The 19,701-nt window shown below is 46.5% G+C and overlaps 1 protein-coding gene across 5 annotated transcripts in view; it reads right to left on the reverse strand.

The window, feature by feature from the left end:
- Window positions 1-19,701, reverse strand: part of LOC129204920 (uncharacterized) — a 62,123-nt gene that overhangs the window by 21,861 nt on the left and 20,561 nt on the right. The window lies entirely within an intron of this gene.

Consider the following 19,701-nt stretch of genomic DNA (forward strand, 5'->3'; position numbering starts at 1 on the left):
CAATCTTCCAGTACCTAAAGAGGGCCTACAAGAAAGCCAGAGAGGGACTGTTTACAAGGGCAAGTAGTGACAGGACAAGGGATAATGGTCTATCTGAAAGCTGAAGGAGGGTAGATTTAGATTAGGTATTAGGAAAATAAAATATTTACTGTGAGGGTGGTGAGGCAGTAGAGTAGGCTGCCCAGAGAGGTTGTGGATGCCCCATCTCTGGAAGTGCTCAAGGCCAGGTTGGATGGGGCTTTGGGGGCAACCAGGTCTAGTGGAGGGTGTCCCTGCCCATGGCAGGGGGTTGGAACTAGGTGGTCTTTGAGGTCTCTTCCAACCCAAATCATTCTAAATAAGACATCCCCTCATCTGCAGACTGTAAAAATGAAGCATAGACCTCAGCAGAGGAAGCTCTCTGGAATTGCTGGGTTTTCCCACTTCCACTTAGGCTGGAAGCAGAGCAAGACTGCTTGTGCTGCACTCTTCCAGCTTCACTGCAAGGGTCCAAGATCATCATAAAAGCCAAAACAGAGGGAGAGAGAGAAAGAGAGAACAAGCCAGCCACATGATCCTGCAGCTGAGAATGAATAAATAGAAGGCCAGTTATCAAATGTTATTCTATTTAATCAAATTGCTTCCACTTCACTTGCAGCCACACGCTCTCTGCACCCAGCACAGTAAAGCCATGCTTTACAAAAGTCAGTCAAGCATCGTTGTATGGTTTTCCACCCCTCGGTTTTCCCTTTCCTTGCCAAACCTGAGCACAGACTTTCGGACGGGGAAGCTAAAACTCAGTGCTGCCTAGCAACAGCCGGGGACTTTCCACAGCAGCCTCTCCTCATCCTCCCTCTGGAGACCTCCACGTCACAACCCAGCCACGAGATGCAGCAACACATTAACTCCTGTTTACATAGATACAAGCCAGAGCTGAAATAACTTTTATTTGGCTACATGACTTGCAGTAGCCTAAAGCCAACAGGAATGGCCTACAAGAAAGGTGACACATTAAGTTTAGTAACCCCAGGATTATTCCTAACTACAAGGCCAATCTGGAAATGTAGTTTTGTTTCCTTGAGTTTTGGGGGTTTTTTTTAGGAGCTACAACAAGGGGAAGAGCAGAGATTTGCTGAAGGTCATGGAGAATGTTAGTAGCAGAGCTGAGAATAAACCGTAGGGTTTGGTTTCTGAGACTTTCTTCCACCTGCAGTAAAGGAAATGGAAGAAAAAGGCAGTGTCTGTACTCAGCCTCCCTATTTCAATTAAAAAGTCCCTCCTGTTGGTCTCTGACAGAACTGCTGGCATCAGAGCTGAAACCTACAGCTTGGGAGCACTATTATTTGCATGAAGGAAAGTTTATTTTATGATCTGCTGTGGCTTCTACTTAAAAGGAGGAAATGACATGACTAAGGAAATGTGGAAAGTCTTTTTGAGGGCACAAGAGTTATGCCTCACTCTAAAAATAAGGCTGAATTATAACATTATAACATTTTAGGGTTAAACTCCCAGAAAACAGCATAATCAGTTCAGCTTAAGAACCCTCCCACCTATCTCACCTCCTGTTATACAAGTACTCTCTGCTTGTAACATAGTGGCTCTCTCCATACTGGACCTGGATTCAAAAGAAAGTTGCAGAGACTGGAAATGATCACTTAGAGGGTTACATATTTACTGAATGACATGCAGCAATGAACTCCTCAGCTGGTGTATGTGGCTTTGCTGCACATCACTGTCACATCCAAATCCCACATTAGGAACAGAGATTAACTACCACCCCTGCTTCTCTTAGCACAGCTCTCTGGTCCAGCCTTGCTTCAGGAGACATCTCTGATTCAGCAGTAGCACTCCAAGTCCTCTAACACTGACTTGACCAGTTCTGAACTAACCCAGGCGGTAAGTGGTGCATACATGTATTTGCTTATGCACACAAGCTACTGTATACAGATCTATTGTATACAAACTGTCTCATCCATATGATTGTAATATATATTAACAAACAAAATATAGGTATTCTTAATGCAGGGTGATTCTAGGAATGGTGAGATCCTCGAGAAGGATGAATTTATGTCATACTACCACAGTTCAAAAATAAATATTTAAAACTCTGGCAATTAACAGTTTAAGGCAGGCATCATAGCTTAATTTTCAAATATTTAAGCATTTGAACAATCTCTTAAATCAGTGTACAATGCAAAATATCAGCTTGTATATTAATAAATACCTTTCATCTTACATCTGCTTTTTATATGCACATTTCTATTATTAGAATGGTTTCATTTTCATTACCTCCATAGGATAAAGCAACAGCTCTTTTGTCTACTGGTAAGTTTAAAATTATTATTTAATTTTATTATCTGGTTGTAGTTTTAAACCTAAGGGCCTGTCTAGAGTTGGATATGGTTTAGCTATTACCATTTTTTCAAACCAGTTTAGCCTATTTCAGGCAAGAGAGCACAGGAATTCTCAGTTCAACTTAATTCATCATTTAATATACAATAAATCAGCACACTTCATCAAATGCTACACACTGATATACAATCAGCTTGTTATGACTTCAGAATTTTGCAGAGATTTTCACATGTTTAATAAACAAGATTTCAAAATTTTAAAAAGTCTGTATTCAGTAACTGTGCGGTAACTTGACTCAAACCCCAGACTTTTACAAGAACTTTGAGGGCCAGAAGTCTGCCTTTCATTAGTTTTGCTGAGGACCCTCCACAAAAGGGCTGGTGCACTTTGGCTGAAGCTATGGATGTGCGTCACTTCTTGCCATCTTAAAGCTCTTGACCAAAGTTTTAAGCAGACCAAGGTTTAAGAAAAAGACTCCTCAGCTCCGTAACTCCTGTTTTACTTCCATGTTGTTAACCTTACTGGCCAGTTTCCCCAATTGTCTAGAGTCTTCCAGGAAGAAGGCGGCAGACCAAGATGGAATGTCTATCACAGAAAATAAATACAGAAACAGACTGATGTTGCTTTCTTTGTTCAGAAAAAGAGCCGAAAGAAGAAACATTACAACATGAGGAGAAACCGCACTCTTAAGCCATAGCAGAAGGCTGATGTGAAGGGAGAAACCGTGCCCAGTGATGCAATGTCCATGAAGAGAAAAAACGACAGCAAGGCAGTGAAGCAGCTCCATGGCCCAATAAGCAGAGGGCTGAAGGGGCCTCAACAAGATGGTTCTTGTAACAGGAGGTGAAGTGGACGCCAGTGCAGAAGCAACAGTGATGCACAAGTTGCAGCCCAACACCACTCCCAGTGCACATGCTGAGCTGGCTGGGGAAGCACAGCTGCATGGCCCTTCTCTCCTGGAAAGCCATTTGAGAGCAAGGAGCCTGCCCTTGCCTCCTTCCCCATCAGTCCCCAGAGCCAGGTTTGGGCCAGGAGGAACAGCCTTCCCCACCAGCCAGCTGCTGAACAAAGCCTGTCTCCTGCCCCACCACTGCTCAGGCAGGGAGAGCATGCAGAGGGTTAATGCGCAGGGCAGGGGCGCAGCTGCAGCGCAGTGGGCAGATGAGGTCAGGGCACTGCACAAAGTGGCTATTGTGTGGCACAGTAAGGCTGCAGGCGTCTGGTTGACTGAGTCCCACCTCCATCCCACTGCATGGCACAGGGCGGTTGGCCCAGGGGGCCGCAGGGGCAAGAAGCCCACAGCTGCTAGCAACCAGAAAGTGGGGAGACATGCATGCAGGCAAACCAGCAGTAGCCTCATCCTACCAATGAAGCAGGGAATTTCACACTGGGGCCGTTTTTACAGCCATTTTTCCTGAATTCAAGGAAGGGGATCTGCTATCTCCAAAGGCAGTGCTCCCACAAGCCAGACATGCAACCCCACACAGCTCCAGACAGAACTCAGCAGCGATGCTGAAGCTTTCAGTGCCTCCACGACCCAACAGCTGCTGGTATCCCTGAGCTAAAACACTGCAGCCCAATGCTCTCTGCTTTTGCAGACATCTCCCACCCAAGCAAGTGGTGCTCCATGCCCACATGGCAGGGCATGAGGGAGCTGGGACGTGGCTCCCATCCTTTCTCCAACACAGTGATGCCTACTCTGCAGGGGCAATGCCAGGTCTGCCCTCCCAATCGGTTTAGGAGGATAACAAGCAAAAAAACCTTTTAAAGCTATTTTGTAGGCTGATTTTGGACTGTGTTTTTAAATTCCTTGGCACCAAGCAGCGTTGCTAGGGCATGGGCATCACCTCTTAGCTCTGCAATACAAAAGCTGTAAGGAAAAAGAGTAGGTCGCAGGCTCCTCCTTAGTGCTGTAAAGCTGAAGCAACTCCAGCTGACCTTAACCCCCAGCCAGGCTCAGGCTTTCAGGCACACATGATTAATCAGCAGAGAAACAAGGGGGCCAGGCCTTCCCAGCAGTCACCTGAGGGTGCTCTGCATTTGCATCACTCCATGTAGACCTCTGCCAGGGTTGCCCCAAGCCAGGGGAGCACCCAGTGTCTGGGCCCAGGGCTGCGAGGCTGCTACCCAGTACATCCACACACCAGATGTGGACACAAGCTGCCTGCCCAGCCCCTGCAGCAGCACAGCACCAGGAGGGCTGTATTTCAGCCACAGCCTTAAATCACAATTATCATCTGTCATAGTCTGAAGACTGCTCCAGCAGAAGTTAAACAGCCTCACAGCACTTGAATTAGCCTGTATTTTAAAGTGGTTTGGCCAACAGTCCCCTCCTACAAAAACAAACCCCAGCATCCAAAGACTATAAGCTGTGGTGATACTGTGGAACATCCTGAAAAGCCTTTGAACTTTTTTTTTTTAGAGTTCTATGTCATATTCAGTTGAATTAGTCATTAATGTTTTGGGGTTGTTTGCCACATTTATACTCAATCTGTCTGAAACCCCTTCATAACATCAACACATTTGGTCTCTCACTGTCATAAAGGGCCCCCATCTCCATCAGACAGGGGAGCCCTAGTTTTCCAGGCAGCACGCCTGCCAGCAAGTGCCATGAATCCACAGCCTCCATATAGTGCAAACACTGACCACTTAGCACCTCTGGACAGGGCAGCAGAGGAAATGCTGATTACTAAGTGATCATTGAGAATGAATTCAAATTAAAAAAACCCAAACAAAAAACCCAGACAAGGCCTTACCAAAAAAGTGTACTGCAGGGACTTGCCTAGGATCACACACTCAGCAAATAATTTGTGGTCACCAAAATTCCCTCCAACACGGTGTCATTAGTCACCTCATTTTGTGCACTACTGGGGGGGCCCAGCTGTCATTGCTGAAGAGCAATGCACAAAAGCCTACAGCAAATACAAAATGGCTCTGAACCACAGGTGAGTCTTAACTGCCAGAACAGCAAGTCAATCCCACAAGTGATTGCTCTCTAAACAAGCACAAGCCAGTTGCATCTCAATCCAGAAAGACACACAGGTGATCACCACAGAGTGGCACCAGCCTGCTGGGCCTGGTCAATGCCCACTACAGAAGAATGTGACCTGAAGCCTGGCCAGCAAGGTCTGCCACCTGGCAGAGCATCCAAATTCCCACTGCTCTCAAGGCCCAGAGAGCAGATAAAATTATTCAAATTACAGGCTGCTTTTTGAAGTTGTCCCTGAATAACACACTAGAGCCACAGCTAATGCAAACACAGCTACCTACTCACACAGTTATGGTCTAAGCAAACAGACTCTGCCTGTCTGTAGGTGACTCTTATTTTCTACTGTCACCTTTGTGGCATACAATCTCCAGATACCCTCTCAATCTGTACAGAAGCCCTGTCCCCCTAGACATAGATAAAACAGGCCAGATTCGCCCTGGCACTGTTACCACTTGAATTTGGGGATGTAGGAAGCAAACACTCTGTATGGAGCATCTCTGGCTCAGCAGCCACTTCCCCTGCTGGTCTGGCAGAGCCTGAGTCTGCTGATCTGCAGGGTACATCAGATGGTTCATCTATTCACTCCTCGCCAACCCCAAATCCCTTGCTGAGCTTTCTTTGAGGCCTGGAAAAAATGCAAAGCTCCATTTGTGCAGGAAACAGACCTGACTGAAAACTCCAGCACCTGTGGAGTAACAAAAATACAAAGAAGGGACAGGATTCATTAATTCCCTATCACTCATCTGCACATGCCAAAGTTACTGAAGTTCAAATGCTGGGCTTGTCTCTCCTGCTCACTAGAGCCTGGGAAGGGAGGAGGGGTGCGAAGGGACCAAGGGTTCTAGTTTCACAGCTGGCAGGCAGGGTAACAGCTCCTGAGAGAAAGCTTACAAGGCTTTTAATTCAGGGTTGCCAACGTGACCGTTTCCTCCTTTCGTTCCTGGCCTTGGCTCCAAAGCTGTCCACAGGAAACATCCAGTCTAGTCTAACATATCATCTGATGTCTCTATAGTTGGTCTCACTTCTGCAGACCCAGCTTGCGACTGTTAACTGAAGCCTTGGCTCAGGCATGACTCCAAAGCCCTCCCTCTCCACAGGCTTTTCCCATAGGCAGAGCTAGGGCAGAAGGCACACTGCCTCCTGCAGCTTAGATCCTGCTCCCCTCAGTGCTGCTGCTGCAGCACATGGGAGATAGCAGTGCTGGGGGCTTGAAACAAGCAGCCCCAGACACTTCCACCATTTGCTCTTTAAACCCTGTCCCTGAGTGCACCAAGAAGGGGTTAAGACATTAGCACAAGTCGGGCAATAGAGTAAACACAATTTCCTCTGAGCAGGAAGACAGAGAGGGCTCTGAAAGTCACACAGCTGTATACCCTGGGAAAGAAAAAAAATTAAAATCAGTGAAAGGTACAGGCTCTCATCAGCTGTGACATTACAGGGACACAAAGAGAAAGAGAATCCACAGATGGCTGCTCCAAACCCAAAGGACACAGGCACAGTGTGTGCCAGATTACCTTCACACCATCCTCAGCTAACTGAAAAAACTACAAGACACTCCGAACGCTCTGTTCAAGCCACAGGGCCTCATGCATACCAGCCAGAAAGTGAACAGCCTAGGCATCTGGGACACCAGATTTCCAGAAGAGACTGCATGCTCACACAGGTTTGGCCCAGCAGAGGAAAGGATAGCTGTATGCATGGAAGGCAAAAGAAAAAAAACAGCTCAAAATTGTTTCAAGTCTAGATTTAAGCCAATTTCTTCATGGTTTTGTGCCAACCTGAATGTTTTAGATGTTGATATCAAGTATTTGTGTTTAAAAGTATAAATTCTTGGCCCTGAATGACTGTTTGTCAGCCCAAAAACCTGCCCTAAAGGTTATAGTTACCACAGAGGACTTTTCAGGAGCTATAAAACCCACACTGTGTCTGTCTAATCCATCACAGAAAACGGCCAATGGAGATCAGTGGGTTCATCTGGGGAAAATCTGGAATATGCACCTTTTCAGCAGATTCTTAACTAGAAGGTTGGTCTTAGTGGAGCTTCTCAAAAATAGGGTAGCATGGTGCATACTCATTGCACTAAATGAGGAAAGGTTTCTTCAGTGGCATGGAAGGCAGGCAGGGCCTGTTCTTCACAATAGAAACCTCAAAAGGTGACTCTGAATTGCCTCCCACCCTCTCTCCAGCTGAGTGCAAGGGACATTACCCCGTGGGAAGTCTTGCCTTGGGTTCAGCTAGTGCTGCTGGGAGCACTCACAAAGGCAACATTAAGCAGAAAACACATAAGGTCACGTCTTCAGACAAGAACTTGGATTTGTGGATAGTGAAGAAACTTTGAAAAAGCCAAATGCAGACTAACTGCATAAACAGCTCTGGGAAGCCAAAACAAGCCTGTCTCAAACAAACAAGCAAACATCCCAAGCCATGGGGCTTGCTCAGGCTCCACAGAGTCTGAATGCAGGGCACAGAGTCCCGCTCCTTCTCCTCCCAAGATGCACACACGTGTGTACATGCCATGCCTGCACAGCCCCACAGTGTATTTCAGCATCTTCTCCTTTCACATGATTATGCCTATTTGTGAGATCCCATTTGTTTGCATGAGCACATGAAAATAATTTTACATAAACAAGTACTATATTAGAAATTACAGGTCAGAAGATTATTAACAAGAGAGACCATTTTTTGTCTTCAAAGAGACATCTGTGAAGTGGCAATAGTAGAACATTAATAACCACAGAGAGAAATGATGATGCAACCCAACTGTTCTCATGTTCCCCACCCTGTCACCTACTTGTCCCTCTGCATGTCTCATACACATTAGTGACAAGGGAATGTATGCAGCACATAACAAACCACCATGCCTGGAGAATGTTCTCCCATGCCCACATGCAGCAGTGCCTGCCCACACCTGCCTCGCAGCACAACGCTACACAGCACATGGAGCCTGAGGTGGTGTTTGTGGGTTGAAGCTCAGAGCTTGTGACGAGGCTTGACCTACCAACTTTGAAAGGGCTGGCCTAGGCCTGTACCCATGTGAACAGCTTGCAAGTATTTCAGAGGAACCAGTATTCCCCTCCCCCCCCCCACCATGCTTTGTCCTTCCTCTTAAGTAGGTATATGGTTCCCTTCAGTGCTGGTGATCAGCACTCATCAATTCCGATACCTTCTTGTATCCTCTTTGTTCACATCCTCATGACTGCACATGCCTCAAGATGGCACAGAAGCTGGTCCAGGGAAGCCTCCTCAATGCGAGAAACAATACAACCAATTCAGCAAACAGGGCTTTTCCCTGGACACTTCAATGCCCTGAGCTTCAGCCTCTCCACTGGTCCATAGGTGCCAGCACAGAATACACATTACTCCTGCCAAATTTTTGAACCTCCCCCTATGTGAGAGCAGTGATGTGCCAGCTCGAAGCCAGAAGCAGGCCACTATCCTTCTAAACAGGTGGTAGCAGAGTACAGCAACCCTTAGTGCTGTGCCCAAAGAACTAGTTGGAAAACTGCTGACTTCATGTATGCCACTATTATAGTCTGCATCAAGATCCACTTTCCAAATAGTTAGAAATAAACCTCAACTCAATAGCCTGTAAGATCCATATCAGAACCTGTATAACACATGCTAGAGCTCATATCACATGCATCAATTTTAATACGCAAATCATTCTGGTATTTCCTTTTTTCAGTTCAGGATTTTGGCCCATCTCATGCTTATGAAATGGTCATGTCCTAGAACCAAGAGGGCTCATTCACCCACTACACCAGAGAAGAGCAGAAGTTCAGATCATCTCATTAAAAGAAGAAAGAGCAGAGTACAAAGGCAGACTTGAATGTCTGAGGCCAAGTTCATTAAGATCCTCTGCACAAAGAAAGGTTGCTAATAAAAGCAAAAATTTATACCACATCTATGTGAATAGTTTTGAGAGCGTTTGAGTGATTTGGATGGTTGCATCTGGAAAGCAAATAAACCAGTGTCTCAACTCAGTATAGAGTTTTATACAGTGGACCAAGCAACATAGGCAAGTCTCACAGTTGCAGCAGTAGCTCCTGCTGCTTTCTACTTATAATCCTACCAGCAGCCACATCATGAGATAGCAATCTGATTTTTTTGCAGCTTCTTGCTGTTTACTGTTTCACTTATCTCCAGGGTCTTTCCATAGGCTGTTTAGCATAACTGCCCATAGTAAGAGTCTGCGAAATGCAAACAGGAAGAATTAGCACATCAAAAATGTCTTTTTGCACTTCTTGTAGCAGTCAGACTTGAAAAGAACATTAGGTATATGATGAAAGAAAAGATACAAGAACACTAAAAAGATGTCATACTAGAAGTCTCTCTGATCAAATAAATATATTCTAAGAGCACCACTTCCACTGCTCATAATTACACTCATTCCTCTAACACACTTAGAAACTAACAGAGCTGACTGTGGTATTCAGAGGATGACAGGAAATTATATTAAGTTGAAAACAAGTTAAGAGCTTGATTTGATAGCACACCAAATTCAGAACTACAATGAAAATACATGTATCACAAACTCACTGTGCTATTTCAATCAGAGCTTTGAACAAAGCACCACAGCTTAGGTTTCAAGACTTACATTAAGTTATGCTCAATATACAATCTTATCTAGCCAGGTACACCATGCTCTTGTATGAGGCTTGTCTTTCCTGCACATACAGCAAACAATATCAGTAACAGACTTTCGTGAACAAACCCAGGGCATTCCCTGACCTATGGCGGTTTTCCCAGCTGCAAACCACATCACCTGTAATGTAACAAGTAATGGGCTTACAGCAGTGAGAAAACCAGACATCTGACTTGCTCCATTTTACGGCTATTTCTACCTATACTAGGAACTGCACAGATCCCCTAGCTTTGCAATTTAGAAAAATATTTGTTAAACTGTTCCTCATTTCTTAATCATATTATGCCCACATACCATCACACCAGAGCCTATAGGAGTGTCTGATGAGCCTCTGAAGTGATACGCAAGAGGGAGCTCCTAAAGCCTCCACAGGTAGGCAAAAGACTTATCTATGCTGTCAAAATTGAGCATGCTTACAATAAGATTGCAAAGTAACTTGCAAAGTGATTCAGGGTTTCATCCTTTGCATAACTGCTCAAACTAATTTTCCATAATCAAGCACATGAAGGTGAAACTATAGCTTGCAAGGATATGCCAGGATCTTAAAATACAAGCACATTTTTAGAATTAAAAATACAGTTTGCCCTAGCATAGACATGACCACAGACTTCTCATTCACATTAAGTTCTTAACACTCTAGAGGATCCTCAGTTTGCAAATTCATTCCTATGGAAATTGCTTTGCATGAGCAAGCAAAGTCCAACAGGAGATTGAAAAGATTATTTTCAATGAGGAAAATCAGCAAACTTAATAGGGTTTCTCTTAAGTATCTTCATTTATGCTTTTTTTTATTTACCTGTGGCCCCCAAGTCACCTACGTTTTTGAAATCTTGAATTTAGAAAAAATGTAGTTTTATGTTTTTGGCTTGGAGAGGGAAGGTTTGTCTCTGACTTATCAGTAATCATTTCCTCAAAACCAACTGCAGCTCAAGAAGAAGTGCGTATCTGGTAACACAGCTCTGGAGAAGGGCAAGGAGTTTTAGAAGTGAATCTGCTCTGGTTTAACTTAGTCTCCATCTACATGAGAACTAGATACCTCTATCAAGTGTCTTCTCTTGTGAGATGAGCTGTGGACCAATGCCCAAAACCCTCATTGACATCAACAGGCTGAAAGAAAGCCTCAGCAGAGCCCAGCAGTGCAGTTCTCGTGTGAGCCAACAATGGAGAGACTATTCAGAGCTAAGGCAGAAAATCAGAGCTAAACCCCAGCCCATGCCAAGGACAGCTGTGTTGTTGACAGGCAGGCTGGCTATTCTACCACGCCAACGCTTGTCTCAGAAACAGTATTGCCTAGAGTGTTTGCTCTAGTCACGGGCTTGGCCTTAAAAGCTCAGCCAGCTTCTGCCCGTTTAACAATAATGGCTGCTGCGTTTTCAAGTCTCTGACATGCTCTGGGACAAGCTGCTCACTTGCAGTCTGCAGTGGCAAAACTGGAGCACAAAAGCCCAGCATTAATAGTTAATCTGCACCATCACATGACCACCCTGTTTCTAAACCCATTCTGCCACCACCCTCCTTCCTTCTCACTGACAGGCACTGCTCCATGGGGAGACTGCAGGGCGCAGAGCACACCTGCATCACCTCTCAAACACCAGTGCCAAGCCATGCTGGATGAGGAAGTGTCCTACTTCAGAGATATGGGGCTATGAAGTGCCAGCAGAAAGTAAAGGGAAAAAGAAGCTCCTGCTTTCCATTCCTTGCTACCATTACTTCTTCATAGTGCTTTGAACAAGTCTCTTACCATCTGATTTTTAAGCTGTAGCAGCCCCTGTTATTGTGTGGGTGTTGACTTAAGAGACTGGTCACTTGTGTAAGTGGGAATTCAACATTTAATGGTGGTGGTAGGGTAGGAACAAAAGTCTAACCTATCTCTTCTGCTCAGATCTGTTCCTTAATCTATATAATAAAGTCAGAAAAGCAAACAGAAAACTGCCACCACCATCACACACTCTCTGGATTACATGATGAATAACCAGCTTGGTTCTGAATAGCCATTTACCCTTTGCAGTCTCCTCAAGCTCACCTCACTGATCCTCTGAAGAAGGAAACTGTAAGGCTTTCTCCTTTTCAGAGGTTGCCACCATAGGCAAAAGATGTAACTTATCACGCCTGAAGAGAGATCCATTCATCTGCAGACCAAATACAATATGGGCAGTGACAGCATATGGCGAAGCCGCCTGCAAACTCCTTTTCTCCCCAGGCAACGATGAGATATTTGTATCACAATGAGCCACATGCTGAGGAAGGAGTGGAAGGGAGAGGTATCTAGCCAACTCAACAGCCACAATGGGACCCAACCCAGGCAGCCCCTCTAGTCCAGACACACTAAGGCTGGGGGCAGTGAGGACAATCCAGCCCTACTCCAGAGGACAGCACTGTAGAGAAGGTCCTGACCTTCACTTCCAAGCGACATCTACTAACTGGTCTTGCTGGAAAGTATAAACAGGTTGCAGCAAAACTTCTTAATCTGCCAGGCCCTTGAGGCTACTTGGGCTGAATTCAGAGAGTGGGAAAGAGAACGTGCCAGCATTATCCTTCTGCACTGTACTGAGTCAAACCAAGAAAGAAAACAGCCTTTGGAAAACCTTCAAAAAAAGGACCTGCAACAGCCAACACACAAGAGACAGAACAGGGATATGCTGCAGGATGGCCACCCTTGGGTATCCAACGCAGCACCCATTCTGTGATTGCCACTCACCCCACCTCAAATCACATTTTAAGCCGTTGTGTTGTTGCTGCAGTTAAGAATTCTAGGTCTTGCCTTGTGATGTTTTTGTGGCCTGCTGGCAGCCCATCATAAACCACTGCCAGTAGATATGGGAGACTGGGCTTTTCCTTCTACTAGTTCAGTAGGAATTATCAAAGTGGTACTTTGACAAAAATGCTAAAGAGGTCAGGGCCCCAACCCTGTCCATTCATGTGCAGAGATTCTGACAGCCATTTTCAGGTGGGAACATCGCTTTTGGTTTTGGTTTTTTTTTTCCAAATTGGGTCCCTCCAGGCCTACCTGCCCCTCAGAGTCACAGCAAGAGTTCAAGCCTCACAATATCACCAGCATCACTCAGGACTTCTCCCTGAGTAACATCCCAAGGATATAAGCCAGTGGTGCCCATATGCCCATTTGATCTCTCACTGGTCCACAGCCAAAAAATCAGCTTTAGTCTAATACCTTCTTACCAGGCTTTAGAGCTTAGAGGAAAAAAAAAGAAAGACAGCAGGTTGGGAAGGTAGCCAGCAAGCCTGCCAATCCAAATGATAAGCCCTTGGCTTTAAGCTCAGGCTCATAATTTACTGCCATTGGTGCCAGGTGCTATTACTGTCCCTTTGGGAATCTTAATACAACAAAATGATTCTCTAGCTCTGTCTCTACCCAGTCTTACCCTCCTCTTCTTCCTATCCCACAGATCTCTCTTGCCTTCAGCACATACTCTCCCAAACTTCAACCACATCTGATTTTCTTTCCTCATCTTCCTTTTCTTCAACCAAGCTCTCTGGTGCACCCCAAATCAACCGAACAAACCTAATCTTCACTCTCATCCATGACTCAAAGCAGCACCTCAAGGAACCAGGTAGGTTTCAGATGTTTCAGCAGATATTCTAGCTACAGGCTCATGCTTGGAGACAGCCTAGATTGTACTTAGGTCCCATGGTAGCCCAAATAGCTATATTCCCCAACATGCAAGCTCTCACGAAAAGAAGGCAAAGCTACATTGCCAGGACACCCAAGGAAAGAGACAGATCAATATTTCCAGACAGAAGCACTCATAGTGGCTCACTTGTCCATCTCCCCCTTGAACTGTTGCCCCTTTGCATGCGTTATAAAACCAGATCAAAAAGGCACTCAGGCAAACCAAGGAAGGGATTAAGGGAGAAGAGCAGAAGTGTTTCACCCTAGGAATAGATAAGCCAACACACTATGCAAGGGCTGACGCAATGGTGAAAGAGGTCCAAGGAGAAACGCATGATCAGAATGAAAGTCTGCTAGCAGCACACCTGAAAATGAACATAGTATCAGCAGATGTCATGGGGCAGGACAAAACTGGAACAGATTTGCACAGAAATTAATTTGTTATTTCAACAATGTACAGAGAACATAGATCCTCGCAGAGAAACTGCTGATGTACAGGCTGGATGAGCAGACAGCGAGGTGAACTGAAAACTGACTGAATGGTGAGCTCAGAGGGTTATGATCAATGGCACAAAGTCTAGCTGGAGGCTAGCAATTAGTGATGTACCCCAAGGGGTCAATATTGGATCCAGTCCTGTTCCAACATCTTCATTAACGATCTGGGTGATGGGGCAGAGCGTACCCTCAGCAAGTTTGCTGACAACACAGATCTGGGAGGAGCAGCCAATACACCAGAGGGTTGTGCTGCCATCCAGAGAGACCTCAACAGGCTGGAGAAACAGGCTGATAGGAACCACATTAAGTTCAAAGGGAAATGCAAAGTCCTGCATCTGGGGAGGAACAACCCCAAGCACAACTACATGCTGGGGGCCACCCAGCTGGAAAGCAGCTTTGCAGAAAAGGATCTGGAGGTCCTGATGGACACCAGAATGAACATAAGCAAGCAACACGCCCTTGCTGCGAAGAAGGTGAATGGTATCCTGGGCTGCATTAGGAGGAGTGTTGCCAGTTGGTTCAGGGAGGTGATCCTTCCCCTTAGCTCTGCACTGGTGAGGCCACACCTGGAGTACTATGTCCAGCTCTGGGCTCCCCAGTACAAGAGCAACACAGGAAGTACTGGAAAGAGTCCAACAGAGGTGATTAAGGGACTGAGGAGAGGCTGACAGAGCTGGGACTGTTTAGCCTGGAGAAGGCTCAGAGAGGATCTTAGTGTGTACTAGTATCTGAAGGAAGGATGGAGCCTAGTGCTTTTCAGTGGTGCCCAGTGCCAGGACCAGGGGCAATGGGCACAAACTGACACACAGGAGGTTGTTCCCTCTGAACATGAGAAAACACTTTTACTGTGAGGGTGACTGAGCACTGGCACAAGTTGCCCAGGGAGATTGTGGAGTCTCCATCCTTGGAGATATTCCAAAGCTGTCTGGACATGGTCCTAGGTGATCCTGCTTGTGCAGAGCAGTTGGACATATGATCTCCAGAGGTCTCTTGCAATCTCAACCATTCTGTGAGAATGCTCTAACCTGTTGTGCTGCTTGATGCTGAAAGCTTAGGAATAGGACTAGATTACCCTACCTGCCTTGCCCTTGGTATTTACAAGCTGGCACCATGGCAGCAGGTGAGCCTTACTGTCAGTGAAGCAAAGACATAGTCAACTCACTTGTGTCCTTCAGGAAAGGAGAGGAAGTCAAGGGAGGCAGCTAGGCCAAGTTCTATATAGGTTACTGCTCTCATGTACTGATTCATCCACCCCGGCAGCACACAGGTACTTCCATTACAGCATGTTTTTGCATGGATTAGATAACCATCCAGGGAACACTTAGGGGACACAGAAAGAGACAGAGGTATCTGCTGCCTGGCAGTCATAGTCCCCTCCTCAGGACAGGGTGGAGCTCCCTCACGCCCTCCCTTGCTATTAAATCTCTCTACCTCCCAGACAGCACCCTTTCTTCCCACCCTCCCTCTCTGCACCACTGTCAGACTACAAATGCCTTAGTCAGCAAACTAGACATCAGCTGGGTGGCACTGAGCCAACAAGTCAGTCTTTATAACAGACATCAAAACAGAAGACAGCATCTCAGCTCCTCCAACAGCAGAAAGAATGAGACACCTCTCTATCATGCCCCATTGCCCACTCATGTGGTAGATGCCTAGAGTCCCAGAGCCTCCTGCCACAGAACTACACCCTTGCAGGCAAGTAGACAGGACAATGTAATCAATCATTTTCAGCCCCAAACTTTCTCATACTAGGATTGCCTCACAGCAGCCAGGCATAGCATTTGTTTTGCTGGCTACTTCAGTGCCAAATACTGGCAGGGGTGATATAGACAGGGGCTTCTGTGCTGGAGGAACAGCTGCTGTAGAGTATTTCTGGGGGTGAAAAAATAAAAGCAAAATTGCAGGAGGTTACCAGAAGCAGGATTTCTCATTGTGTAATGGCGCAATCCGTTTCTGCAACAGTTCCCTTATTATATTGCTTCAACAAGGACTCTACTGCACCCAGGGACAAAGAACTGCTATGACCCAACTTTTCACACCTGGGAGAGACAAGTGCTGGCACCGGGCCCCTTAGGAAGTGGTGTAAGACATTACACTCTGCACAGGCCCCTGAACTCCGCTCAGTCACTCTGGAGAGTGAGGCCCAGGGCAGAGACAGTGATGAAAGTACCACCAGCACCAGAAGTGGGTTTTCCGGCACCCCCTCGACACAGAGGCAAGCTCAGACAGGCAAACAGATGATAACAATTTTCAGGAACTGACAAAGCCTGGATGCAAATGGGAGGCTGAGAGGTGAAAAGGACTCACGAGCTCACACATTCCCTATCTGGAAGCTATTTGTCAAGTCCTGGAGAGACAGGCAAGGGCAAAGCCTAGCTGTGCTAAGGATATGGAAATCTCACCCTGGAGCCATTAGCAGCCCAAAGCCCAGACCCTGGCGTACCAAGGCTCACGCACTAGTTCTCAGTCACATGTGGCAAATGGCACCTTGCAGCTTCTGTGCAACCGGTGTTCGCCCAAAGAAAGCTTTCAGTGCCGATTGCCCGACCAGGCCCAGTCCAACCAAAACACCAGTATTCAAACATTCAGCATAAGGATTGCTGGGCTTGATATTTGACGTGGTTCAGCCCCCGCCGGCAGCTGAGCACCACGTGGCCGCTCACTCACCCCTTCCCCAGCAGGATGGGGAGGGGAAAGGGAAAGACAAAGGCAAACCCTCATGGGTTGGGATAAGGACAGGTTACGGGACAGCAAAGAAAGAGGGAAACAACGACAGCAGTACTGATAACTGAATGTTCACAGTGGGTGATAACAGAAAGCAACTTACCGTTCTGACCACTGACCAGATGCTTAGCCCACACCCAGAGCATCCCAGAGCCTCGCCAAGCCCGCCCCTCCCCAACTGGCCCCTTTTATGGCAAGCACATGGTCACACAGTATGGAATAGCCCCTGGCCAGCCTGGCTCACCTTTCCTGGCTCCTTGTGAAAATTAACTCTCTCCTAGCCAGAACCAGGACAATATTACACAGCTAAACGCAGATCAGGGTTCACGCTGCATCCAGGCCACTTTCAGTGTCAAGCCAAGACTAAGTTCCACTCACCCATTGTGCACTGAAACTACTCACACATCGAAGGAATGCAGTGTCTGTAGTGAGAAATCCAAGTGTTAGAACAGGATGTTTCTCTCTTCTGTGCTGGCCTTTTTCATCCTAGCATCTTAAAGCATTTTAAATAATGCATTAAGCATCCATAAGACAACAGTATTGATATTATCTACTCATACGTGCATGCAAACCATGGCAGAAAGTTTTCACAACTTGCTCAGAACTACTTGGTGACTTTGTAGCTTAACTGGAAATATACTCATGTACCTAAACTCTCTGCCTTAAAGAAAACATCATTTTAAAGTATATCAGCCACCTACGTACACATAAATGAGGACAATTTGGACTGCTCATCATGCCAACCCAAAGCTGCTCTCCTCCAAGAGCAATCTCTTATGAACTCTCTCCCCGCAAATGCTATACTCTGACTTTTCAAGCTGCTGAAAGTAGATTTCAAAGGAGCTTCAGCTGGTCCCACTGAACAACACAGGTGGATGGACCCTTTACTTCCTCTCGATCTGTTTACACAACATGCCAAGCCCAATTAGTCTCATACACTGGGAACAAGCTCAGCAGCTCCAAGGAGTCTTTGTGACACTTTGGACTTCCTTACACCTCAGCTGACCCTTGCATCCCCTGGTGCCTTCACCTCAAGCCATCAAAGGATGTCACCACTCCCCTTGATGGTGTGGTCTCAACATTGCCAAAAAAGCCTGATCTGCTGAGATAAACAGTGGCAGCAGCCACATTCTTTCTAGGACATGTATAGCCTTCATTAAATAGCAAGTGGCTGGCAGCAGGGTCTATGTGTAATGAGGTTGCTGTCCAAGGACCATGACTAAGGGGTGGCTGGGAGAGGGCACTCACTGCAGCAATGCGAGTGTCTGCACGAGCCAGGGTATTTCTGCCCAGTTAGGGGAAAGAAAGGAAGAAGTCTAAGCCAATTTTCTAGTCCTTTGGAGAAGTGTGCATTGGAGAAAAGTGTGCATTGATTTGCCCTTGCTCAGCATCAATAGGGAGAAGGCTAGGTGGCCAGCTGACCAGCCAGCCAGGGTGGGAAACACACCAACTGTCTAGACACATGGCTGGGGAACAAAAAGGCAGAATCATACTGCCCTGTGAAGCTAGAAAGGCATGGCCTGGCACGTAATCAAACAAGACCTTTTAACCCTGCTCCTGTGCAGCCTCTTCCTGCTGAGGGAGGTTGAACTGAAAGGCAAAGATGGAGATTTCTATTTATCCACAGGCCACAGAGGTAGAAGCACAGCAATTTCCTATCCCTTTAAAAGCACTCAGATTGCTCCCAACCTGCTTGTCTTTCCCAAATTTGCTCCCCTTTCTTAGCAAAAGGCATGCCGGAGGGAAGGGATGCTGTCCAGAGGAACCTTGACAGGCTTAGAGAGATGGGTCCATGTAAACCACATTAAGTTCAACAAGGCCAAGTGCAAGGTCTTGCACATGGGTAAGGGCAATCCCAAGCACAGCTACAGGCTGGGCAGAGAATAGATTGAGAGCAGCCCTGAGAAGGACTTGGGGGTGTTGGTGGACAAGAAGCTCAACGTGAGCTGGCAATGTGTGCTTGCAGCCCAGAAAACCAACCACATCCTGGGCTGCATCAAAAGAAACATGACCAACAGGTCAAGGGAGGTGATTCTGCCCCTCTGCTCTGCTCTCACGAGACCTCACCTGGAATACTGCATCCAGCTCTGGGGTCTCTACTAAGAAAAAGACATGGACCTGTTGGAACAAGTCCAGAGGACAGCCACAAAGACAATCAGAGGGCTGGAGCACCTCTCCTATGAAGACAGGCTGAGAGAGTTGGGGCTGTTCAGCCTGGAGAAGAGAAGGTGCCAGGGAGACCTCATAGCAGCCTTCCAGTAGCTAAAAAGGGCTTACAAGAAAGCTGGAGAGGGACTGTTTACAAGTGCATGTAGTGATAGGACAAGGGGTAATGGCCTTAAGCTGAAGGAGGGTAGGTTTAGATTAAATATTAGGAAAAAAAATCTTCACTATGAGGGTGGTGAGGCAGTGGAGCAGGCTGCCCAGAGAGCGGTTGTGGATGCCCCATCCCTGGAAGTGTCCAAGGCCAGGTTGGATGGGGCTTTGGGGGCAACCAGGTCTAGTGGAGGGTGTCCCTGCCCATGGCAGGGGGGTTGGAACTAGATGATCTTTGAGGTCCCTTCCAACCCAAACCATTCTAGGATTCTATGACAAAAGTGAAAACTACATCTACTGCTCAAAAAAGTTTGCAGGTGATCAAGCTTTTCAGCTGTATTCTCATGGGCAAGCACATGATAGTAAGGATAAGACTTGCAAAGCAAGAATACCTTGATGTTCAGAGCCCAGATGAAGCCTTAGAGTAGCCAGTTTAATATTATCATTCCTCATTTGCATTGTTTACCTGACATTGTTTACCAGCCTCTGCAGAGATGAGGCAAACTCCTAGCATTTCTGCATCTCAATCCCAGGCCCCTAAAAAAAGTCCTGCAAAATCAAGAGTAGCTGTAT

The sequence above is a fragment of the Grus americana genome, chromosome 3 (assembly GCF_028858705.1).
Source record: "Grus americana isolate bGruAme1 chromosome 3, bGruAme1.mat, whole genome shotgun sequence".
In the NCBI taxonomy this organism is placed as follows: domain Eukaryota; kingdom Metazoa; phylum Chordata; class Aves; order Gruiformes; family Gruidae; genus Grus; species Grus americana.